Source organism: Pinus tabuliformis, chromosome 8 (assembly GCF_031772625.1).
Source record: "Pinus tabuliformis cultivar Carrire ecotype Pingquan chromosome 8, CPIR1, whole genome shotgun sequence".
Taxonomy (NCBI): Eukaryota; Viridiplantae; Streptophyta; class Pinopsida; order Pinales; family Pinaceae; genus Pinus; species Pinus tabuliformis.
In genome coordinates this window covers 1,294,095,718-1,294,118,899 of record NC_142294.1, presented here as the reverse complement: position 1 = coordinate 1,294,118,899, position 23,182 = coordinate 1,294,095,718, and the positions used below count along the sequence as shown (strand labels likewise).

Below are 23,182 nucleotides of genomic sequence, written 5' to 3'. Positions count from 1 at the left end.
TTTGGTGTTATGCCGAACTTAATATGTCGTATCAGAGCCTCCGCCCAAAATTTACTTATGGGATTTTCACACCATCCCTCTGAAATCCACAGTGAAACCACTAAAAAAATAATAATAACGATTTAAAAATTTACTGTAAAGCAAACCCACAACTTGTAACAAACCCCACTAACAGGAACAGGAACAGGAACATCATGTCCATCTCGTGAAAATACCCAACAAAACTTCGTGCCAAATATAGAGGAGAAACATTAAAACACTCTTCGCAAGTTGCAGACAAATCTCTATTCTGTTCCATACAGTCCTGTTCGGACAGCCAGAATTATTTATGACCGAGAAGAAGAAAAATATAGAAAATGGAGAGAATGTCAAACAGATTACAGAGTGTGAAGTTAATGATATACATACCTCCAAATATCTTGTGGATGTTTGGATTGTGGTCAATATCACACACAATAATGTGGCTACCTGCGCTGTCGGTGTCTGAAACTTGGACAGTGATGATCCACGCCTCCCAATATGACTGAGCAGGAATTGCAGGAGATAGTTTCGTTGGATGTACGTGGACGAGCTTTTGGAGATGCCAACGAGTGTATGATCGGTCATGCTGGGGTTTTGGAGGCGGCGAGCTGCGAGTTGGGATGATTGAGAATAAATGGAGACATAATCAGGGTAGCTGCGGACACGAACATCTCCACGGTTTGGGTGGCTTCGATCACGGTTGCACTATTGGTCGATTTTTCATACACAAACATTGTGCTCACAAGGAAATCCCTGCGAAATTTCTGGCAACAAAACTCATGTAGAATGGAGGAGTCCTATACTTCTGGGATATATAGAAATTTTACCCATTTTTTCTCAGACATCCCAATTCGTAGTATCCCCGCCATCAAATGCCCTTCTTGACCGAAGTCATTTATACCCTTTATAGTGTTGGCATCCTCATGGGAAGCCCTTTCAGGGACACCATAACGGAAGGAGCTATATCCTGCAACTCCTGCTGAGTCAGATTGGCAGGCTTTCCTATAGAACCAAATCTCTAAGAAAAATAATCGGAAGTGCCCTGGGCAAACAGATGAATAATCGCTTTCTTTCTTGGTCATCTTCTCGAAAATCAGAATTCAGCTATTTTTGAGCAGTACATAAAGTTTATACGAATATCGAGTACACACGCAATAATAGTTTTATTTAATATTTAAATGAATTGTTATCTGTTAGTCGCTGAACGTGGACATGTGAAGTGGTCAGCTACCAGCATGGGATAGTTGCATATTCAAAGCCTTGTCTTTCTGTTTCTGTACTGAAGAAATCTGAAATCTGAAATTTGAAGGGCAGTCCCATATGTCAAGCAAATATTTTTATTACGAGTTTCTTTTTAAAACTCTTTTATATTTCATTTTTAATTTTTTTTACTACCAGTTTGTTTTTAAAACTGTTTTATATTTAGTATTTAATTATATTTCATATTTAACGGGTTAAATCAGTTAATATTATACCTATATTTTCATTTTATTTTATTTTCTATTTTTATTTATTTGAACCTTAACTTTTTAAATTTCATGTTTCTTTTTTTAATCTCTTCTGGTTAAAAAACGTGTTGGTAATTTTATTGATTTCTCCCTTTTTAATCAGTTGTTAATTCTCTCCCTCATTTATTTGTAGGAACCTAGTGGTGGGTGGGGGTTATAGATAGAAGCTATAGTCCTTTTGCTCTGCAACTAGAATTTGGGTTTGGATCTCGACTCCTCCCGGCTAAGCCTGCGTAAGATTGTGGTAGTTAGATTGTTCCCGGCTTAATTGTATACCTTCTCTCCTGAACTAGTCCCTTCGTTCCATGCTTTAGAGTCTGAAGTTCCTCTAGCTAGTACGAGGACCTTACCTTGTAGCTAGTCTAAGGACCTTACCTTGTAGGACTTTCTAGGCTAGGGATGAGGCAATCTCTCTAAACCGGACAATTCTGACTAACTCTCTTCTTTCTCGTTAATCTATTAAATGTTGGTTAATTTTGACAGAGTAGTCTACCTAGGCAGTAGAATGGCCCGTTTTCCGTCACCGGTCGGAAAATCGTCCGGCTCCGCCCACCGGCAATCCCTCCGCCCTCCGCCACCATCCCCTAGCTCTGCTCTGCCACCCTCCCTTGGCAATCCTGACATTCCCTGCCATTCCCTGACAAAAAATCCGATCGCAGCTGGAGGGCCTGACATCCCCTGACAGATCGGGGACGAGCTGGAATTGCAGCCGCGGAGTATTAATGCCGGTTCCAATTCGAATTGAGGAAATGGTCACCCACGCACTGCTCACTCACATTGCTCTTCGACTCGGCGCTTCCCGCTCTGCGATTCCGCTCTGCAGCTCGCCACCCAGGTACTCTTCGGTGAACCTGTTAGCATCCTCTCAGTCAAGTATCCCTCGGCTTGCAGGGTTTTGCCAGGGTTTAATTTCCATCGTTGCATGAAATTTTCACGCCAATCCTTGCCACCGTTAGATTCCTCCATCATTGTAATGCAATGAGAGCTCTCAATGTTCTGGGCAGGATCTTGGCTTGTTGCAATAAACACAGCAGAGACGATATTGGATGCATGGCATTGAAGCCACCCATGGCACCAGCCAGTGCAGATCCAGTTAAGTTCTTTAGCATGTTCAATTCTAACAAAGCTGGAACGGTGGTTTTCAAGACCTTGCTAACAACTGCCTCAGTGATGACAGCCTCACACACCACTGATTTCCCACGCCCTTCAATCCAGTTTACAACTGTGGGCTTTTTGTCCGCACAGAAATTACCTGATGACGAGCCAAAAACATTATATTAAACAAAACTTTCAATGACACAATGAAAAAAAAGGCGACCAAAGAATGCACAGTGATGCAAGAGTCCACAAAACTAGTGAAATTAGGATGATCTAAAACCCAAATTCCAATCAGAATTGTTAAGATTTTCATGGCCTAGAGAGACTCACCAAAAACACTGATAACATCCATATCAGGAAACTCTTTCTGAAGGAAATCTAAAACATTCTGCACACCCTTGGACACCATATTCATCCCCATGGCATCTCCAGTGGAACAACAAAACCTCATGTACAAATTCCTTCCTGCAATTGCGCACTTGATTCCTTGCAGCCTAGCAAATATGTTGGTGCTATTATTACATACACAAGAACATCACATCACTACTCACAAGATTGGTATACAACAATCTGATTCTCTTAAATGATTGAAAGAATGATAATAGCATATCACAACATAGCATTAAGGGATTTTGGAGTGATAAAATTATTAGAGTGTGTGCACATGTGATCGAAAAGAACAAAAAATAATTTGTATCACCATACCAATTGAAGATGAGAGACAAGCTTTGGTAGTTATTTGACACCTCAATTAACCTACGGTGATGATAGGCTGTGCCTAAAATCTCTCGATCCGGATTTCCTCTTATCCTTTGACATGGGCACCCGTCTTAATCAAATAGTGGCTACAACGATCCACAATTCTATGTATTGAGACACTTCTATCACTAGTTACTGTCACTTAGCGAGCTTGCTTTACAAGGATATCGTGAGAGCTCACTGCAAGTGTGGAATTATGAACATATATTTATATATTGGAGTGGAAAGATCAAGTAGCCAATAAACCTATGGTGATTACAATGCCATCTGCTTAGATCATGCCCTGCCCTCCCCTCGGGCCTAACTTCACCATTCATCCGATACATCTTATCATTCTTACTCATTTACCAAGTCTGTAACCTTGACGGTTCAAGGAGTAGGTTTCATTTGTCATTACACACACCTTTATATACCATATGAGGAATATACATGTTTTGGTCCTCGAGGGGTTCTCAAACAACAAGGCTTGAAGTCATTACAAAGATATACTCATTATGATCTCAAACATGTCACAAACTGGAATTGAATCTGGGTGGGGAGGATAACAACATTTCTCCCAACCACCCAAGCTACATCCAATTGACACACACAGTCTCCTTTTTATAAAGAGTAAGGGATGCATCTAAGCTCATGTCATTGCTTTTACATCAATACCTATAGCAGTCATGAAAACAAATTGAAGAGATATAATTCCATTCTCCATTATACCTGGTAGACTTCCCTGGTCAGTCAGAGCTGTCCAGAATGGCTACAGTCCAAAATGAAGCCTAAGGTTTCAACTTATTGAACTGATAGCCCATAGCTATCATTCCAGTGCAAATACTCAGAGTGGATTTGTATTTCATAAGTGGCTTAATATGAATTCTGTTTCAGGTGCTCTGTGAAGACTAAAATGTGTCAGTCGTCTTTACAAACCAGGGGATCTTTATTCAGTTCTCTTGCTTTTCCAGAAGGAAAGATGGAACTCCATTGGCCTATATGCAGTCCTATGAATGGCTTCATTATTCACCATGGAACACATCCAACATCTCATGAGTTTGTCCCATAGAATTGGGGACATCAATTCTAATAAGTCCATTAGCCACTAAATTTGTTCCCATGGACTTCAGTTGATTCAAATGGTAAATAAACCAGGCTTGTTGGCCACTAAAACTGAGATCGTTGTTCCTACTTAAGCCCCTCAGCACAAACAATACAATGAACTAATCATTGAGTCGTACACATACAACTCTTCAAGCCATCACAACTCAACCTACAGATGGAAGATTAAATTTTCCAAGCCAAATGACCAAGGCAAGGCATACAACTCTACAGAAGTGCATTCCTCAAGGCCCCTTGTAACCATCTCCACGCTCGGAGTTCCGCTCCCTCTAGGAGCCATTAAAGCTAGCTAGTTATTCTCATAGAACACAAACAATACTCATTCTATTTTACCATATATCTCAACATGCCATTACTTATACTTGCATATAAAGACACATTACTTGATGTGATTGCTAATCTGGATATTGATGTTGGGCTAATAAAGAAATTGAAGTAAAATTGCTCTAAAGCATAGAACATACCATTGTTGCCTAAAATTAACAATAAAGAACTAAGAGACTAGTTTAAATCTAAGTGTCTAGCTAATAGAAGATATAAAATGAGGTGCAACTACAACAGTGAGAGGAGTACTAGTCTTAATTCGCATGCCAATCAAAACGCATAGGAGTGGTGACGTGAAGGGGTTTGATTTGTGTCTTGTTTGCTTCATGTTTGTAGAGTTGTGATGTAAACGTACATTGTAGAAAGCCCTTTCATTCAAGTCTAGTCTTGATTAGCGAATGGTGACCCTAAAAAAACATGGCTAACATTCATTGGATTGCATCTGTTCATGTTGTCAAAGGAATCTTTCCTTTAAGGGATGCCTTGTTGAAAGTGAATGAGGCAAGAAGCAACATCTTAAAGGAAATGCTTGCATCCCAAATTTTTTGCATCCTTTTGTGCTATTTATTTTTGTCATTATTGAGTGATTGATATTTTAGACCTAAAAAAAAGCATAAAAGAGGTTTTATATTTATATATATGTTGAATAACTTGCTAAGATTGAAATTTTGGTTTTGATGTCCTTGCATATTGTTTGACCAAATCAGTTCAAAATGGGCAAGCGAAAAAAATGGCAATATATCATGGATCTTGCGGTGAAATACCTCAAAGGCAAAATGACTTTCTCTAGTAAAGACTTGATTTGGACAAAAATAAATACAAAAAACAATGGTATTGATCGTGTTGCTGTAATCCCGTTACGATGAGTTGCTGACTTTATCAAAGGAGAGGAAGAAAATCCTATTGCTCCATGTAAATTCGTACGAAAAACAAAGGGTAAACCAAAAGAAAGATCTACTGCTGCATTGCAATATGATATGTGAGTATTTAAAATATATATTGTTTAGATCTTTTGAAACCACGGTTATCTTTCTTTGTATGTACTAACAATTTAAATTTTTGGTTTAGTTATCATTGTTTATTTGGCCCAGAGGACAAAAGAGGAAATCTTTCAGCTAAACAAAGGACCTCATTTGTGCAGAAGAGCGGTTGTCGATGCCACTTTATTGTGAAAGTTATGCATGAAATTCCTGATAGAGCAATATTAACTTTCAATATGTATGAACATGAATATGGGGAAGGTTGGGCTTGTCATGGTCAATGTGACACTTCAGGTGAGACCAGGGCCTTTCTTAGGCGAAAGCTTTCGAGGGATTTTTTTGCATATGTAGAGAGTTGTTTCTTTTTGGGAGTGCATATTGATGTCGTGTATAGAACCCACATTAAGAGACATGTTGACATCGATGTGGCAGCTCGAGATAGAGATTTCTTCTTATGCAGGAAAGATATTGTAAACATTTATAATAGGTTGGCGAAGGGAAATTATAGACTTCACAGAAAGGATGAAATGAGTGTAAACCTTTGGTATCAAAAGCATCGGGAAGATTTTTTCTTTTACCAAAAGCCCAATGGTGTGGAGGCCCCTTTTATAATAGGGATTCAAACAAAGTGGATGTTGGAGACAATGGTCAAGCTATCGCACAATAAATTAATAGCCATGGATTCAACATTTAACACAAACAAATATGGGGTAAGTCAGATGCCAATGATTTATTGAATATATTTATTTAAGTCAAGTATCCATTCAAAATGATTAATAACTTGTATTTGAATTTATGTAATGTTGAAAATGACAGTATCAGTTGTATACACTCATGGCATTTGATGAACAACAAAGCGGGGTGCCTGTTGCATGGGTCGTGGCATCACGAAACACATCAGATGATATTGCAATATGGCTGGAGCAGCTCATGCGCAAGTGTTTCCAAACCCGTCCTGATTGGAAAGTCAATTCTTTCATGGTTGATGATGCACTAGCTGAAGTCAGTGCCTTGAGGTAACTTTAACATTGTCATGATATAACCAAACTTGCATTTTTTCTAAAAACCACACTAAAATGCATTGAATATGGTAGGAGGATCACAGGTTGTGATGTGACCTTATGCATTTGGCATGTACGGAGGGCTTGGTTGAAAAATGTCAATCGGTTGGCCACTAGTTCCATAAAATCCAAAGAGATGTTCAGTGAGTTAGGTTTCATCATGAAACACACTCTCAATTATGAAGTGGAAGATGCAATCAATCAATTTTTTATTAAGTTTGCAGATGAAGAGAAGTTCTTAAACTATTTCAACAAGAATTGGGTCACTGGAGATAAGATTCGTAAGTGAACATTTTTTTCATATTATATGTATTTTTTTCTTTTATAAAGGTGATATAGCGAGACTGACATCGTTCTATTTGCAATTAGGTATGTGGGTGAAAGGTTGTCGGGAGTTTCCTCATGCAAATCAGGAGACCAATAATTCTATTGAGTCATACCATTGTTACCTAAAAACAACATTTCTATCTGATAGAAGGAAAAAATGTGCCCAGAGGATGGATTGGTTATTGCATATGCTACTAGCAACAGTTGAACCTTGTTATCGGTTCAAGGAAATCTTAAAAGTAGAAGGATTCCTAAACAACTACAAGAGAGAAAAGTAGCTAGAATCATCAGTGGAACGAGCAAGAAAAATTATGGATACTGATTGTTGTCCTCATGAGAACATAACCGGTGCTTATTGGGTGAGAAGTCAGACAGATCGAGGTAAAAAATACCTTGTCACTTGGTATCGTAAGGATTTTATAACGTGTGAATGTCCATGGTCTATCCATGGAAACATTTGCAAGCATGCCATAAAGGTTAATTGGTTGTATTTCCAATCAGATAATTCAAATCCATTGCTTCATCAGCATGCAGAGGATAACATATGCAATGACCCACCTGAGATCAATATAGAGCCTCAAAACAATGATGAAGATGTTGATGCTTCTCTTATGGCCACAAATGTTGTTGATGCAGATGCCGAGGCACTTCATTTGGCAAGGGAGGAGCTGTTTAGCTATACACATCTCATTTTAGATAACCCTCCTACTACTTTGGCGAAGACAATCCAGTTGACTGATATGCTTAAAAAAATGTTGGATGAAGCCAATAATTTGCACGTTACTGATTTTGACTTCATACAAGGATTGGAATCTCTTGATCCATCTTTGAAGAGGAAGAAGAGTTTCCTTAGCCCCACAAAGAAAAGAAGAAGCAGCAGAAAAAACAATGGTTTGAAAATTGATTTAAATGTTGATCCATCAGAATATGAACCATTTGAGTTTCGATACCTCAATAAGCGAGGACATCATCGATCAAATAATGCCGTCTCTATGGTTCCAGGTTAGTTTCATGTGTTGAATAGAGTCATGATTTATATTTAAGTATTTAATCATCACTATTCTTTAACATGTGGTATGTTTATTTTTACAGCAATGCAACAATCCCCAACCATGGCGATAACCCAAGACCAAAGGGAGATGCAAGACCATCCAACCTTACTTGCCATGCTAGGTACATTTGACACTCTTTCATTGTGTGTGCACATATACCTTGATGCTCTAGAAAATTTCTTTGTGATAACGTTTGACATTTTTCTAGGTAACTATAGAATAAGTGGAGAAGCATCATCTTCTACCATGACTGATAATCTATAGAAGGACTTCAACTCTAGTGGGAATCAATGAGGTATCCACAAAGAATAGATAAGCTAGGTTATTATGGCGTCGTCAGGTGGCCCTTTATCCTATGATAAGTATATTTATGTTTTCCCATTGTTATGTTGTTATAAAAATACCTTTTTCATAATCTATTCATGGACATAATTCGTTCTCTTAAAGTTCATGAAACTTTGTGTTTTGACATGGAATGTTGGGTTGTTTCAGAAGGCTCTAGGTACATTGAGAACATGGGTGCCTGCAAAATTTGAGGAAAGTTTGAACCTTCATCAGTGCAATATTAAGAATATGGGTGCCTGATGAGCACCAAGGAATGTTTGAGCCCTCATCAATGCAAAAGTAAAAGTTCAATTATATGCCACTACTCTCTTGAAGTTTCATGAAATTTTGAACTTTGACATGGAATGTCGAGTTAATTCACATGGCTCTGTAATTGTTCAACAAATTGAATTGTTGGTTATTTTTATTGCAATGTTTCTGTATTTTCTCACGTAATTGGTCTAATACTGCAGACTAAGCTGTAACAATGTTGTACACACACCACAATTTTGGAATGAATTAGTGTTTTGGACATCAATCTAAATTGTTCTTCAAATATATTCTCAAATGTTAGATCTGTTATATGATCAAAACAAATCTAATTTTATTTACGGTGTTCATATTTAAGAAAGAAGCTCTTGGGTTCATAGCATCTTGACGTGCAATTTTCTGAACCTATTGCTTTTGAACCAAGTCAACCTGAAGCGTGCATTCTTAGCTATTCTAATGCTTCAATTATGAACTCTGTTACCAACTGCACAACCAACTTTTCCATGAGTTCTAAAAACATGAAGCAAACAAGACACAAATCAAACCCCTTATTTGGAATTTTGAAGCCTGATTTGGTATTTTTGAAGAAGATTACAAACTTGCCCATGCCCAGGTCTGATACCACTTGAAAGCTTGGTATTGCATATTCAAGTGTCAATGTTTGATACATTGGATGCTTGTGTGAATTTATTATCTTTCCATCATGGATCTGCATATCATATCTTTGTTTAGATGGACATAATGAATCACTTCTAGAGGCTATAGTTTCTTTTTTCTCCTTGTAAACAAATAAACCCTTACATCCATACCAACCAATACATTATGCATCCTGTCCATACTCTATAACCTTCAATGCTTACATAAAGACAAGTTTGTAGTTTTATAAAGTACACAAATAAAAAATATGTCCATACCAACCAACACATTTGTCTCCTTTACATAAGAAATCATGGTGCTGTCCATGCTTTTGATGCCTTCCTCCTATCATTTGTGCTGTAGATGATCCATCCTCTTGTCAATTAATGACTTGAACCACTAACTTGACAATGCTTCATTGTGCACTATGACATTTTTATCTAACTTCTTCGGAAAATGAGGAACTGATGTGATTCATCTTAATGCAAAAATTTATAAGATTCGACAAACCCCTGTTCAGCATTGAAATTGATGATAGCATTCCATGTTATTAATTATCAATGTGTCTAATATTTTGACCCACATCTATGTAGATTTATATCAGAAAAACTTAATAATCATGATTATTTAGGGATTGCATTAAGACCAGACCTTAAATGGAAGATAACACTCATCTTTTGCATGAATGTTGAACATTTCGAAGTGCTACTCATGGGCAATTTTCTTTCCATAGGTAGGCATTTGATGTGAAGAAAAAATTCCCTTAGTGAGCAATGAATTGACATTGATTAAATTGACTTGCTAGTTTACTTTCTTGTAGAGATATCACAAAATTGGTAATATTGTAAGACATGAATTAACCAAGTTAAATAACAAGGAACACAAATGTTGGTCAATTTATTGGTTTAAATCCTACACACTTAATTACCAATTTCAGGGTGTAGACTTGCAGGATACAAGCACTGTATATGCAGAGTTTAGGGCATTAGTGGCTTTATAACTTATGCTACAAACAAATGACAAAAAACAATTTTAGGGAAGAAAAATTTGGATGTAAGTTCTAATAATCAAAAGCAAATAGTTTCTATTCTATTTTCTCAATCATATCTGCAATGCAAGGTAATGCCAAGTTGCCAACTCTAAGCAATCAACTAGATACTCATTCAAGAAAATTGGAAGTAAATCCCTTTTATGCAATTGGCTTAGGAACAAAACCATATAAATGTTTGATGATCTATTCAAGTGGTAAATCCAAGTTAAGAAAATCCCAATGGACTGTTTGCCTAACCACAGGCTTTGTCCTGCCAAGCTTCTCTTTTGGACACCGTGATTGGAAAAGGTCTCCTAGAAGAATCATAATGCTTTCAGGCTATCTACATTACACTTACATACATTTAGTAGTTATCTAACTACTCTATGCATAAAAGAAAAGAAATGATCCTACCTATGTTATGGAAACTCACTTGGCTCATGCTACAACATTGAAGCTATTATGGGTTATAAATAGAAATGATAGAATGAACTTAGGGCAAGCACAACACTAGGCCAGGACGGGCATAAAACTTCATTAATCAAATCAAATGTTAGAATGATGTTTTGTTGTCATTTAAGCTAGCGGGTTGTTGTTGTGCACAGTGCCTACTATTTAGTCAAGGTGGCAAAGGCTTAGTCTTCTTGGGCTGAGCCAGGTGTAATATTTGTGAGCATGATGTAGACATCATAGGTGACGACCTGAATGGGATAAATTCAGAAACTGAGTCCAAAGGAAAAACAAATAAAAATACCTCTCCCAATATTGCAGAAACTATGAGGAGCTTGATAGTAGAACTTCAGAGATGCAGAGCAAATAATGAAATGTTGATCAAATCTTAGGAAGAATAGAACCAATTGAAGGCTTCCATGCTGCAAAGTTTGATAGACATACAAAGACAAATGCATTATGGACAGAATTCAAACAATCATGCTAGTAGGACTAGGGATAGCTCAGGAGTTATACCAGATTACCTTCTACTTCGTAAGGGGTAAAGATATGCAATCTTCAGCTATAAGCAGATGAATTGAATCTAAACTGCGGTGATTGAAATTTTGTAAGGAGAAAATGTGGACCTTCTAAGGTATAGTGAGAACGGGTTGCCTAAAAAGCATGGAGCTATGGTTGAACATAATACACTCAGATAATTGAATTGTTGTATATTTCAGTGATAACAATCCACAATTGGAGCATCCATAACAAAATAAGATATATACCTCTATGTATATATCAGATTTCAATGATCTGAAATCCAGTGACAACTTAACAAAATTCGATTTTTAAGTAGAAGTACTTTGCAGTGAGTATAAATCCTTGAAAGGTTTAGTGATCATTCTTGGTTTCCAGGTTTGACTATAGAAATTTGAATGTTGGAAATGATGAAGGGAGAATGAAACTAGATTCTAGAATTGTAGCAAAGTGTGTTCTCCATCTTAAGATCTTGGTGACAAACTTGCTGCATAGGATCCAAGTCTAAGTTGGTTAGATGCATATTCTATAGCAATTGTATGGTTTGTTTGATTGTAATTCTGGAAATGAAAAACCCTTTTTTCCTGTAAAAAAACTAACTAAAAGTTATGATTTATGTAAGTAATTTTAGCCTTTTGATATCTATGGAAAGAAGCTTCATTACATAAGTGATCAAACTGAAATTAGTCAGTCTTTTTCCTGTGATAAAAAAGAAGAAGTAAATAGCGGGATAAAAGCTAGGTTGTATAACCTAAACCTTCGAGTTGTAAAAAATTGCACATATATCCCTTTTAAGCAATTGACTTGAAACAATTGAAGAAAATAATTAAGTTTGCATTCTAGAAGGTGGTTGATTTCATATAACATAACAAGACAACTTAGGAATATATCCAATCATAGCTTTGGGGATAAATAAAAGGTATATATCATGCACTATGATCCATGCTTTAATCATAACGTTACACTGATCTAGTAGATGTTTTAAGATGTCTATAAATCTATCTCGAGTTCAAGAAACTATTCATGTTACTTGATAAGGGGTAAAAAGGATGGAGTTATGGTTGAACATAACTGGCATTTAATACACTCATAAAATCAAATTGGAGTATATTTCAGTGATACCATGCATGGCAATCAACTGATATAGAGTCTGTAGGAAAAATCACAATTCCAACATGCATAACCAAAACAAAATTCGAAGATACCGAGCTCTATGTATATACGGTTGCAGAAGTATCCTTGTGGGCAATCATTCAATGATCTGAAATCTGGTGACAACTTAACAAAAACCGATTTGTAAATAAAAGTAGTCTGCAGTGAGTATAAATCCTTGAAAGGTTAACGAGACATACCAAGCAACTAAGAAGAGCATTCAAAGCCAAATTAGGTGGTGGGGATGGGTTAAGCAAAAAATTGACAGTGTATACAGTATGGAAGGGCAGGAATGGAAGTGGAAATGAAATTGAAACAATAAAAAGCGCACCAATGGCTACAAACAATAATTAACAAAGAGAAAGAAGATATAATCCTTTTTTCATTGAACAAAAAAACTTATTTCATATTTACAACTGTTAAGATGCATGTTACAAAAAGTGAGAGTTAATAGAACTGTTAACATGCATATCGCAAAACTTAAGCTTTACAAAGTAATTGAAGGTATCAGATCTGCTTGATATCGAGAATGATATTGTCCATCGAAATTGTGAAGGTTCCCTTTAGTGAAAATGCACGTAACATGAAAATAGTTGCAGAGATGTTTTGTTTATATTCTGCAAAGGATATTTGCAGAAGACTTGGAAAGAAGATTTGAAGGTGGTCTTTTGGAAGGATGCAATCTAGCTTGCCATCTGCATCTTTTATTGTACATTGTAGACTGTGTTCATAAGAAAATAGCTTTTTGTCACCGCAATTTGTACAATAAAGCATGTTATTGACTGGACAATCCGATGTTCTAATCAACTGTTTACACTCGCTGCAGAATGGCTTGTATGGCGGGAAAAATAGATCAGCTCGTTTGAGAACCCCAATAATTTGCTGCAGTTCAATTGGGAATACACATATTTTTGTTAGGTTTATAGTAGAAGAATAACATAAGGAAAAGAAAAAATAGTAAGAGAAAAAGAAAATAGTTCAAGAAGAAATAGAGAAATGCTTATAAAAAGTTCAAATGCATCTCGAAACTTTGTTGAGCATTTGCTTTTGGTATATTTTATAAATGAGTAGTAGTTGAAAAACAATTGAAAACTTTCCTGGAGCTTAGTTTTGGTAAGAGTGTGTAGATGAGATTTTGTTAATTCAACATTAAGTGGCTCAAAGAAGCTTGATAAACATGTATGTATGGTATGAAAATTTCCCGTGACTCCTTTCATCACTGATCAACAACCAACGAACAAATCACATAGCATATCAATATCTCTGTCGCTTCAACACTGGCAATGGGCCTCTCACTTCAGGATTAGTGCATGAAAATCTGAGGGGAATGTCCCTAATATATCCTATTGATCCAAACTTTAGAAATATGATATTTGAACGCTTCAAACCAGCAAGTAAAATACATAGGTCTGCAAATAAAACTTGCAGCAGTGAACATATTCTTGAAATCTGCAAATGAATCTTCGAAATCAGCAGTCAAGGGTATCTATTTATGTGATTGACCGAGGCCTTGTCCTTGTGAGTGAGAAAAGAGGGTAGGAAAGAAGAAAATCAATAAGGGAGTTGTGAATCAACTCTTGCTGATTTATGAATATTAAATCTGAAAGTTTCAGTTGCAGAGAATATCCTACAAGGGAATTTTTAGCAATCAAACCACTTGAATAAACCCAACAACATGTCTTCCATTAATCAGAGCTGTTAGAAACACGATCTGAACAAATATTGGATCTAACTATTGCTCAAAAGAACCTAAGGGGACATGAGATAAATGTCACAAATTAATTCCTTTTAGTGACCTACAAGAGTAGCTTAACCGTAGCCATTAACTCAGAAATAAGATGAGGAGAAAGTTGTGATTTTTCTGAAGAATAGTGAAGGACATTGGGCATTGATTATTAAACTGCCATTCTTCTTTTTCTCTTATAGCTGAAGGTGATACCAAACTGTCCAAGCATAGAAGTTCTAACAATAGCACTTATCTTCCAAAACGATGGGTAATAGAGCAGTGCTCAACTGTATAACATTAGCTCTACATCTGCATGATAATTAGAGAATGTATGCTACTCTTCTTCTTTGTAGAAAACGCTGAATCTGAATTGAAGAATACAATAGAAACTTCAAGAATAACATTGGACATTAGGATTGTGCCATTCCTCTTAAGACTGAATCCCATTTTAGGCAGAGTTGATCCTCAAAATATCTATCTGAAAAGAAGCAATGATTTTTAATATGAAACCATGCAATTGTAAGCATCATATCTTATCAGAGTTAGAGGGAGGTTGAGAAGACTTACATTTTTCATGAAATTATGATATTATTCCTTTTATCATGCATGCAAGTACTATTGATAGTGCTTCTATTGATTGAAGATAGTTAAATTTCAATACATGGTAAACACTAACCAAACCTGCAACTAAGAACACTTAGAAAACTGAAAATCTATAAGAAACTTTCAGAACTGCTTCTTTATGCAAGATCTGAAAACATTTAAGCTAACCAAACATTTTTGAACAACAAAAGAAAACAACAGAACTTATAAAAACATCTTTGTTTTCTTTATTAACTCCGGAAAGAAAACCAAACAAAGTGGATCCGCTCTTTCGTAAACTGAATGAATAACAAAAGTAGATGGACAATACTACTATTGCACCATCCTAATTAACTTAATTCAACCCCAATTCACTTCTAGGAAAGTGCACCCAAGGTGCTTTCAGAAGTTTCCTAGAATAGAGAGCCTCACTCCTAGACTAATGCAAACTAGTCTAAAACTGGAAACCTCATCTACCATGCACTTTTCCTATAAATTGATAACAACAATTAAATGATAGAAACAATGCCTAAAACAAGGATGTCTATATTTTCACTATAAGAGATGAGACAAATTGAAGAGGGAGCATGCATAAACCTCATTGACATACCATTCTAGATTTCCCACCCCAAGTAGACAATTATCTATTATCTATTGGATGAGGATGACACATAGTTAAATAAACCTTTCATCACTGATCAACAACCAATGAACAAATCACATAGCATATCAATATCTCTCCAAAAACAAAGATCTGAGAAGGTGTTTGGAAGGATCAGACAACATCATAATGTATTGATGATAATCACAAAATCATGAACCAGTTACTTTTCTCAAAATACATTTGTCCATGTACATGGAATATATTATATTTGTCCATAAATTTGTCTCCCATACAAAAAACCGTAATCATTGCATGTTGGGGAAAAATAAAACATTAATAGGTTCTTCTTTAGTGAAAGAACCATGCTATTGTAGACCCCAGAAAAATGATAACAACAACCCATTCGCACAATGGGGATTTATATTGATGGCGATCAAAGATTTCTGTTGCAGTGGATGGTGATCCTATGTCATATTTGGCATCTACATATGTGCTTAAAAATGCTCTGGACATTATATCAGTGGACATATTTTCAATATCTGTAGAGTGATTGATGGTAAAATGTTGAAATTGACAACTCCAATTTATTGCTTCCTTTTGAAGAGGTTTTAAATTGTCCTTCTGAACCCGATAGATTCCTTTCATCTGATTACATATCAACTCCGAGTTGGTGAAGACTTCAATATCATTGACATCATGTTGTTTTGCCTCTTTTAACCCTTCAACAAGGGCAACGTAATATGCTTCATTGTTTGTCGTCATTCCAGGAACTTCTCTCTTTCCATGAAATAAATGATTTGTTGCCATATTGTAAAGGATGAATTTAATAATTGCTTGACCTGGATTTGGAAAGCAAGACACTTCAATGCATAAACACCACTTTTGCACCATTTTTTACACTTCAAAAACCTGAAAAATAAGTAACAATAAATTCATGTTAAACAAGTAGACAATTATCTATTTCCTAATATTCAACATGTTTTTCAATCATATATAATTAAAAAAAGCAGATAATTTGTGTTCATTTACACTGCAACACTTTTAATACTGGCAACTATTCTACAAAAAACACATTTAGCAATCACCACTTTATATAGATGAAATGCTCATTATAGGACCCAAATACATCTATGAGTTTTAAAATAAATGATACTCAAGGAAGTGAATATTGTATGCAGTTCCCTTATTTTTGGAGGTGTGAATAGGAATAATTCTAATCATAGAATAATTCACATCATTCTTTGGTGTGTCTGTTGATAGTAAGTAAAGATTCCCTTATTTTGGGATGTGTGAATAGATTAATTCAGATCACAGTGAACATATTGCTTCATTATTCTCAAACAAAACTATATATTAGTCCCCTCACAAAGGTACCATTACACTAAAGGGGGGAGAATTATAGTGTATTATGGTGTGTCATAAATACCATCCTGTACAGCATCATCATTTCCCAACATTCTTATTTTTGAACCCTTGAGGCTTCTTATAAAATTGTTTTGCCCATTACCCTGTGTCAATGGTTGGAAGCTTTACTGATTCAGTTTCTTTGTTCCTAGTATTTGATAGCAGAGAGTTTCAATTTCTGTGTGTTTCTATGAATTTCATGGACAAGGATTGTTAGACCAGATTAGTTAGGTTGAGTGACCTGTATAGAGGTGATCGTAGAGAAGTTGCACTCAGAATTTCATTGAACACAAAAACTAAAACTCAAAGACCTGATTGGCATACTGAATAGAAAAGGTACATCTTGTTATTCCATTGCCCACTAACTGTTGTGCAAGCTACACTAAAGACAGAGATCATATTTTCACCTAACGATTGAAAGTGCACTAACATGCCTGCAAGTTACAAAAGATGTTTTTTTCCAAAAAATCTAATTCCGACTCGGCAAAACTGGGCGCTTAAATGTAATTTCATGCTTATTTGGCAATGTATTTATTGTGGCGAGAGAGGTAGGCACTGATTAATTAGAAATTTTTGATATCATTGTCCGGTGGTTACAATTCTCTTTATAGGATCATTCTTTATATTGCTCACAATTTTTTGATGATTATGATCAGCTGTTACAATGTTGCTCATAAAAGCACTTTCCAAATTGCCCTTTTTCAAAAGTTGCAATTGTATCCTATGTTATACTCTACTTACATCACAATTCTAGTCTCTTACATAGGCGTGGCTTCAAGTGTGATGAAGCCTAGATAAACCTGTGATGTGGCTTGAAATTCCTTGGTTGCTTGAGAATATCCCTGCAAAAGTGAAAGGTTGTTCGACGAGTATAGAGACAGCATGCAATGACTTTCCAAATGGATTGCCACCAAAGAGGAAGACTACACATGAGATGGACTTGATTCTAGGTGTGACATTGCGAAATCAAGCACTGCACAAGATGAGTACATTGAAAAGCATGGAATTATATCAGCAAGTTGGTGAGTTGTTGTCAAAGGGCTTTAATGGAGAGATTGTGAGCTTGAGCACGTTATCAGGTCTGATGACATCGAAGAAAGATGGGCAGTGTAAGATGTGTACAAACTCTAAAGCATTGAATAAAACAACAATCAAGTATAAGTTTCCAACGAGAATGGACAATCTAATGGATAATTTGAGTGGTATGAGATACTTTGCAAAGAGACTTGAAGAGTGAATATCACCAAATCAAGATCAACGAGGGCAACGAGTGGAACTATGCATTCTAGACCAAGGGCAATTTGTACGAGTGACTAGTTTTGTCGTTTGAATTGACCAACACCACACTGTCATGTGATTAGGCACTAGTAAGTTTGTAGTTCTTTATTTATATGATATTTTGATTTTCAACAACTACACAGTGGAATAGCATTTGACATTGGTGTATGAAGAGTGAAGAAAGGATAATTTGTGCATCAACTTGAAGTGTCAGTGCTTCAAGGAGTTAGTTTACCTTGGTTTCATGGTGCCCAAGGATCGATTGTGCATGGATCCAAAGAAAGTGAAGGCAATATCAGAATGACCTACACCTGCAACATTATAGAGGCTAAGAGTTTACAATATAGCAAATGTTTATAGGAAATTCAATGACAATGACAAAATGTATGAAGGCGCAAGGATTACAATCGAGCTCATAGGCATAACAAAGCTTTGATAGGTTAAGCAAAATAGTACAAGGAATTTGTGTAAGCATTACCCCATTTCAGCAAGATTTTGTAGGAGGATTATGATGCAAGCATGATAGTTGTTGGCACGGTATTAAGGCAAGAAGGGCAACCAATAGCATTGTTGAATGACCCTGAATGAAGTGCAACACAACTATTCAACTTATGATATTGAATTTTACCCTAATTTGCAAGCACTAAAGAATTATAGGAAATATTTATTGCTGTGAGAGTTCGTACTATACATAGACCATTAGGGATTGAAGCTTATCAAACAACATGTGTTGTAAAGATATCAAAAATAGATCAAATTTTTGAAATTACATATTTGTGATGAAGCACAAGTCCGAGAAGAAGAACAAAGCCATAGATGTGTTTTGTAAGATAGTGTTGATGTTGGCAACAATGAAGAATGAGACAATTGGCTTCAAGAAAATAAGGACTTGTTCAAGTGTGACAAAGACTTTGGAGAGGTTGCAAACATGTGCAATTGGATTGGCTCATCCAAGGGAGGTGTTTGCTTAGGAAGAAGCAATTATGCATACCAAAAAGTTTGATATGTGAAAATCTGATGAGAGAGTTGCACAATGATAGATAATAAACTAGAACACCTTGAGCACGATAAAACACAAATTTTACTAGAAGAAATATATTATTGATCTAATATGAAGGCGGTTGGAAAATTAGTGGTATGGTGCAAAAACTCTCAAATGGTGAAGGGAGTTAGTCAAAATACAAGATTGTATACACCATTGTCAATTCCAAATGTGTCTTGAGAGGACATATCAATGGAGTTCATTCTTGGAGTATTGAGAACATATATTTGTTATAGCTGATAGGTTCTCTAGGATAGCACATTTCTTACCATACAAGAAGATCAATGATGCAATATATCGAGTGAAGATATTATTCAAGGAGGTGGTGTAATTGCATGGATTGTCAAAGATGACCACATCGAAAGATGCAAGGTTTCTTAGTCACTTTTGGAAGATGTTGTGAAAGAATATAGTAATAAAGCTACAATACAATTTATCTTGAAGCCCTCATATAGATGGACAATCCAAAGTCTTGGAAATATTCTGACACACTTAGCTAGAGACTAGCCAAAATGATGGAATCAAGTTTTGGTGCAAGCTCAATTCACATTTAACAATTATGTGAATAGGTCGACAATATTTGTACTTTCAATATTGTGTATGGAGTAAGAGAAGATGAAATAACATATAAGGGAATGGAAGAACACCAAAACAGCTGAAAACATGCGAGAAGGTGGAAGAATACCCAACAGATAAGTCTCTAAGGCTATAAGCCTATTGATCTCCTGCAAGTGCTAGATCAATAATCTGTTATTATCTAACCTATATTAAAGTTAATTCTAATATGTTCCAACCTACAGGAAATTATCTATGAAAGTTTCCTCTAGGGAGACTGCAGGGGAGCTGCTTCCGTGAGAAGAAGGGCTTTGGAGATGAAAACTGGCAGATGTCTGGATGGGTTGCCCTTGGATGGATTTGATTATGGATCCATCCTCGGGCAATGCTGTGAATTGCCTATTGGATATGTGCAGATTCCTGTGGGTGTTGCAGGGCCTCTTCTGCTCGATGGCTTTGAAATCATGGTTCCCATGGCCACCACCGAGGGCTGCTTGTTGGCTAGCACCAACAGAGGTTGTAAGGCCATTCATATGACTGGGGGTGCTACAAGTGCTCTTCTTAGAGATGGCATGACTAGGGCTCCTGTTGTTCGATTCCCCACTACTAGGAGAGCCACACAACTCAAGTTTTACTTGGAACATCCCAATAACTACAAAAGCTTGTCTCTCATCTTCAACAGGTATGGTGATACAAATTATTTTTTGTTGTTTTCGATCACATGCATACACACTCTAATAATTTTATCACTCCAAAATCCCTTAATGCTACGTTGTGATATGCTATTATCAATCTACCAATCATTTAATAGAATCAGATTGTTGTATACCGATCTTGTGAGTAGTGATGTGATGTTCTTGTGTATGTAATAACAGCACCAACATATTTTCCAAGCTACAAGGAATCAAGTGCGCAATTGTAGGAAAGAATCTGTACATGAGGTTTTGTTGTTCCACTGGAGATGCCATGGGGATGAATATGGTGTCCAAGGGTGTGCAGAATGTTTTAGATTTCCTTCAGAAAGAGTTGCCTGATATGGATGTTATCAGTGTTTCTGGTGAGTCTCTCTAGGCCATGCAAATCTTAACAATTCTGATTGGAATTTGGGTTTTGGATCATCCTAGTTTCACTAGTTCTGTGGACTCTTGCATCACTATGCATTCTTTGGTCGCCTTTTTTTTCATTGTGTCATTGAAAGTTTTGTTTAATATAATGTTTTTGGCCCGTCATTAAGTAATTTCTGTGCGGACAAAAAGCCCACAGCTGTAAACTGGATTGAAGGGCGTGGGAAATCAGTGGTGTGTGAGGCTGTCATCACTGAGGCAGTTGTTAGCAAGGTCTTGAAAACCACCGTTCCAGCTCTGTTATAATTGAACATGCTCAAGAACTTAACTGGATCTACACAAGTTGGTGCCATGGGCGACTTCAATGCCATGCATCCAATATCGTCTGTGCTGTGTTTATTGCAATAGGCCATGATCCTGCCCAGAACATTGAGAGCTCTCATTGCATTACAATGATGGAGGCATCTAATGGTGGCAAGGATTGGTGTGAAAATTTCATGCAACGATGGAAATTAAACCCTGGAAAAACCTTGCAAGCCGAGGGATACTTGACTGAGAGGATGCTAACAGGTTCACCGAAGAGTACCTGGGTGGCGAGCTGTAGAGCGGGAAGCGCCAAGTCAAAGAGGAATGTGAGTGAGAACCGCGCGGGAGACCATTTCCTCAATTCGAATTGGAACCGATAATAATACTCTGCGACTGCAATTCCAGGTCATCCTCGATCTGTTAGGGGATGTCAAGCCCTCCAGCTGCGATCATTAGGCCCTCGAGCTGCGATTGGATGTTTTGTCAGGGAATGGCAGGGAATGTCAAGATTGCCAGGGGAGGGTGGCGGAGCTAGGGGATGGTGGCGGAGGGGGGAGGGATTGCTGGTGGCCGGAGCCAGACGATTTTCCGGCCGGTGACGGAAAATGGGCCATTCTACCGCCTAGGTAGACTACTCCAATTTTGACCTTTTGGTTGATTCCATTTTTCGTTTTTAGTTAAGTTAATTTAATTTTTTAGTTAATTTTGACTTTTGGTTGATTCCAATTTCTGTTTTTAGTGAATTTAATTTAATTTTTTTTGTATTTTTATATTTTAACTATTTCAGTTTGTAAATTTATAATATTCAAAAAATTATTTGATATATATATTTATTAATTTAATTAAACTATAAATTAAAAATAATCTTGACATCAACCATTCTCTATATGTATAAATTTTATTTCTTTATTATAATTTTAAAATTTTATATATAAAAATAATATTTTCATATATATATATAATTTTGATTTGATGATTTAATTTATTAAATGATCATTTATTTACTAATTTTTGGTCTACTCAAAAGTAACTGTTATACTTCCCATTTGTTTTGACAATGAACCACATTGGATGGTTCCAAACATGTCGATTTCTCATGATGACTAACCACACGATGATTCTCATGATGACTAACCACATGATGAACCACATCCGATGCTTCAAAACGGGTCGTCAAATGAGTTCATATGTGTTTATCACAGTAAAATTTCTTAGAAATGAAGATATATTTTTGTTATTTTTAAATTAAATTGTATTTTCATTTTAATTTAGATTTTTTATTAATTCCTTTATTCCAATTATGATTTGTTGATAGAAATTATTAATTTATTTAAAAAATTATAGCTCATTTCATAGGACACTCTTTTATATGATATTTTTCTTAATTAATTAATTTAATCAAAATAACAAAATGGAAGTCCATGGGGTCTTAGATAGACAATGATTGGGTGCACTATTAAGGCACTTTTTGATGTGAAGTCATGGTTCAATTCCTTGCCTCGACATGATGAAGATGTAGTCCCACGCTTATAAAAAAATAAAAAAATGATAAAATGGAGAAAACTATGAAAATAAATTTAAAACCTTGATTTTTGAATACTAATACGAATCTTTTAGAATAGTGTGCCGATGTTAAATCCTTATCATTCACCTAATATAAAGTAAAATGAAACCAAGTAAAATCATAAATGTACATGTTTTATACTACTTTTGAAATAATAAATATATTGAAGCTTTCATGAGTTACATTCATATGTTTTTAAAATGTTCCCACTTAGTTTGGTCAAGTTGATGGGATGTAAGATATTTTGAAGAGGAGAAAATGATGTAAACTTTCAACTTCATGGCTTGAATTGAAAGACAAACTTATAAATAATAAAAAACTTTGAGTCTACTTGTACTCTCCAATTTGGGGGGATTTTAATATTTCAAGCAATTATAATATAAAAGGAAAATAACAATAATATAAAAGGAATATGTTTTCAAGAAATTCTTCTTCTTTCAACAAG

At 36.0% G+C, this 23,182-nt stretch overlaps 2 pseudogenes; one reads left to right on the top strand and one right to left on the bottom strand.

The window, feature by feature from the left end:
• Nucleotides 1-2,018: 2,018 nt before the first annotated feature.
• Nucleotides 2,019-4,767, bottom strand: LOC149240199 (3-hydroxy-3-methylglutaryl coenzyme A reductase-like; annotated as a pseudogene).
• A 1,276-nt stretch (nucleotides 4,768-6,043) lies between these two features.
• On the top strand, nucleotides 6,044-21,803 carry LOC149240198 (3-hydroxy-3-methylglutaryl coenzyme A reductase 1-like; annotated as a pseudogene).
• The last annotated feature ends 1,379 nt before the right edge of the window (nucleotides 21,804-23,182 follow it).